This window comes from Corvus moneduloides, chromosome 7 (genome assembly GCF_009650955.1).
Source record: "Corvus moneduloides isolate bCorMon1 chromosome 7, bCorMon1.pri, whole genome shotgun sequence".
NCBI lineage: Eukaryota > Metazoa > Chordata > Aves > Passeriformes > Corvidae > Corvus > Corvus moneduloides.
Genome location: NC_045482.1, coordinates 6,529,408 through 6,533,439, shown reverse-complemented (window position 1 = coordinate 6,533,439; position 4,032 = coordinate 6,529,408).

The following is a 4,032-nucleotide window of genomic DNA, read 5'->3' as shown; positions in this document are numbered from 1 at the left end:
CTGAAGCTGAACGGAAAGCTTCTCAGCTACGTCTCGCACAGAGAACAGTTTTAGGTCAACGAGCTTACGCGGAGCTTACCCTCGACGCGTGGAAACCTGTATTTGCAGCACATCCTAGTGGTAGCCCTCTTTCCTTTCCAGCCTGCACAGCGCCGGCAGATCGCGGTGCTCTCTGCACCTGCCTTCTCACTTGCAAGCACCACCGCCAAGCTAACAGCCGTGCAGGGAGCGAAGAGGCGCATAGGCGTGTCGCCCAGAAGAACGTGCCAGGACCAAAAGATGGTCTTCCTTTCTCCTGCTCCTTGCCCGAATTGTGGTGCTGTGTTGAAAGTCTTGCCCAGCGAAAAGCTACTCCAGCAAGTGGTTCTCGCCTGACGCATTTCGCTGAGCGAGAGCTACATGCACAGTTTGGACTCGGTGAAACAGCATGAAAATGCTTGTCCGTCGAGCTGAAGGAAACTCCCTGCACAGCACACTGTGGCTGCGTGCAGTGCTCACGCTGAAGAGCGGCAAAGCTCCAAGCCATGGCTGGGCTTCACTTCTGTCCAGAGCACAGAAGGCGAAGAACGAAGCAGCTGGGCACCGGGCTCATGTACTCAGGGGAGCTTTGTAATTACAGTTTGATTCACCGGTTATCAGTTTTCAGGAGTTTCACCTTCGGGAGGGAATTTGCTATTTTGCTGTAGGCAGCCACTTCTACAAACTGCCCTTTATTTATGTGTGATTGCATTTGGGACAGTTGTAGGGGACAGGGTTTTGTGTTAGGATTCGGTTTTGAGAATCAATGTTTAAACGCTGGCTTCTGCTTGCCTCTTTGATTAGTCAAGCAGAAGAGTTGTAAGTAGAATGCATTCTAAATATACTGCTTCTTAATGATATCCCAACAGATTTTAGCCGTGTAAGAGATAACACTTTTTATTAGAGTTAGTTTCACCAATTCTAATTTTATTTTTCTAAAACTTGAGTTTAGTTTTTGGCTTTTGTAGGGAGTACAAGGGGCAATCAGAAGCTGTTGAAATGCAGGAATGTGGGGAAGCTGGCTGATGGGTCATCTAGCCCTTAGGATGTGTGGCCTTTGCTTGCTGTAAAGGAGTGTTGTTAGGTTGATGGGTTGGTTGATTTGGTTTTTATTTGTGAGGCGTTTGAATTGCTGCTTTCCCCCCCTGCCACTCGGAAGCAGGTTTTGGCACTTGGAAACTCCAGGCAGTTACCTGTCTCTCTCCTAAACAATTTCTTAGTACATTTGGAGTTTCTTTCGGCAGCGGTCTTAAACGCCTTAAGATCTGCCTCTGCAGAGGCTGGGATGCTTGCGTCTGCACGGCTGTGTTGTGCTTGCAAGCAGCCGGTTTGTGTAGCAGCAGCAGAGGTATTTTTAGCTGACTGCACAGGGGCAACACGTTCCCCTCTTTCATAATATTCATTCATAATATTCATTTGACTACTCCAGAATGTAATGAATGGATGATGTGGGTTTAAAGAAGTCCCTGCCTTTAGCCCAGGCCTCTGGTAGCAGGCAGTCACGTTACGGAGGTGGCCAGCACGCCAAGAGCCGCTCTCATTCGTAAGTTCTTTAATGATGGCCGATTTGGTCTATTATACAATGAATTATTTAGTGAATGGACACAAAACTAACAGACATGAGACTTAAAAGAGACTATTACTACACAGGAGTAAGACAAAAGGGACCACTAGTATTATATGCACAGGGTTAAATGTACCATTAAATTTTCAGCTAGCTAAGCAATAGCAGAACTTAGGATCCAATGTTCCTTACCACCAAATGGTTGAAGGGGCACGCATTGAAATCCTCTCCCTCAATTTCTGGAAAAATGACCACGAAGTTGCGTCCAGGCTTCAGGGAGAATATGTCTTGCCCGTTCCCAGGGAGCGTGTCAGAGACTTCTGCCTCCTTGACAACCTGTACTACTTTTACAGTGTGAAACCAGGCCTTTTGGTCACCTTTGGTTTTTTATCTCTTCCCACAACTCTTAAGCTGGCAGACCTTTTGGTGCCAGGAGATGATACCTGCTGGGCCTTGCCCGCCTGGGTTGTCTCTCCTGTCTGCACCAGCCGCCTGTGGTAGGGAGAGGGGGGATATGCCCTGCCCCTGGGCTAAGTATGGATTTAAACGGGGCTGGGTGTTAGTGTTGGGAAGAGGCGTTTTTCATTCAGGCTGCCAAAATAAACACCTGTAAAATCCTGGCTCTGCATTCTGTGTAACATGTTTCTATTTCATATTTGTGTAATCGCAAAAAGCAAGGAAAGAGTAAATGTGACTGTTTCCCACTATTGCAATGTGAAGGTTTTTGAAAGGCTGGTGTATTTATGTTCTATTTTTCCACTCCAAGCTTGGCTTTTTCCCTCCTTTTTCAGTGTCTGCTGCATTGGGTGTCCCAAGGAAGGCTGGATTCCTCAGCAGGAGTCTTAGGAATTGGTGCTAATTCTGCTTTTTCTGAAGGTGTATCCAAGGATGCTACCAAAATGGCTGTTTTCTCCGCTGAAAAGCTTTCCCTCTATGACATCAATGCATGCACGTGTTTTAATCATGTAGCCAGATGTACTAAGAATTGTACTTTCAATGCAAACACCTGCAGTAGGTTTCTGTTTGGTTTGTGTCTGCGAGAGGTGGGATTTGTGCTGGAGAGGTGCTCTTGAGTACAAAGGATGGAGTAAATCCGCTCCCTGGATGTGCAGTGAAGGACTGACTTGCAGGGAAGGGGAGCATTTAGAAACTGCATCAATATTGCCCTGAAATTCTGGGTACTTGGAGTTGGCTTGGGCCTGTCAGGGTGAGCCATAAGCAACCCGAGCAAGCCCCTGAAGCCTCAATGGATGTTGGAAACACTTCCACAGAAAGCCAAAGCAGTAACGATTCCAGAGGAGAAGTTATAGGTGATTGCTTATGATCGGTGGGGAATTTCCTTGGCAATTATTAACCTTGGACATGGGGCATTTTGGAGGTGGAATTCCAGTTTCAGCCACAGGCACCTGGATGAGAAGGAGAACTCTTTGCCAGAGGAAGGGAAGTATTCTTTTGCCAGTTAGTGCTGTTAGTGAAGTGATCAGAACAAAAGAGTGACTTCTTTTGGGATAGGCTTATTTATTATATGGATGATAAGCAAGTAAGAAGAATGAACTACATGGATAAGAAGCAGTAACAGCAATCAAGGTCGAAAGGCAATGCATCAAATCATTATTATGTATTCTAGTAGGGATTAGGAAGGGATACAACAGCAGTTACCCTAAAACGTTACTGTCATCCTGCTCTGTACTTGAGCTGGGGAGTCCCATTGCAGAGAAAGACCAGAGAAACCCTCCTGGTAACCCTTAGGGAATGATCCAGACTTGCTCCAAGCTGGTCTCACTTGGATATTGTTTCTTGTACAAGGGTATGTGATCACGTGTTTTGCTTTTCTTTTTTGTGACCTGGGGCTCTGTCACACCCGTCCACTGGCCAGGAGTCCAGGTATGTTGAGCGCGCAGCTCCTGTTTTCCTAAAATTGCAAATCTGGATTTGAAAAGACATATGTCTTTGGAAGTGAACATAGAGTTCAGCTTGAGTTGATGTAGTGATCGACTTAGGTTCAGCTTAAAAAAGGCCCTACCGACATTTTATTGTATCTAATCCCTGCTTTCCCCTGCGTTTTAGTTCTTGCCTCTCGGCCCACTCTGTTTCACGGGGCTGTACATGGTGAAACACTTCCCTGTGTGCTTTCTGGGTTTGAGCTGCCCTGCCCCGGCACGTAGGGTCACGGTTAAGTGGAAGAGTTATCAAACTTAGTGGTTCACCTCTTTTCTGTGGGTTTTTGGGCAGAAGACTTACGGGCCCGGTGTGGGAATAGCTCCCAGCCCTCGGCGTCTCGTTGACCGCCTCCCGTTGTCTCGCAGGTCCCCGAGGCGGCTTCGGATCTCCGCGGTCACCGACGCTGCCGATTTTCCCGGCGCGCGCCGTTCGACGTCGAGGAGCGGCATCCAGAAGCTGTGTCGGAGCATCTTCCTGGCTGGAATGTTTTGAGTAAGGGCTGCAGTCAG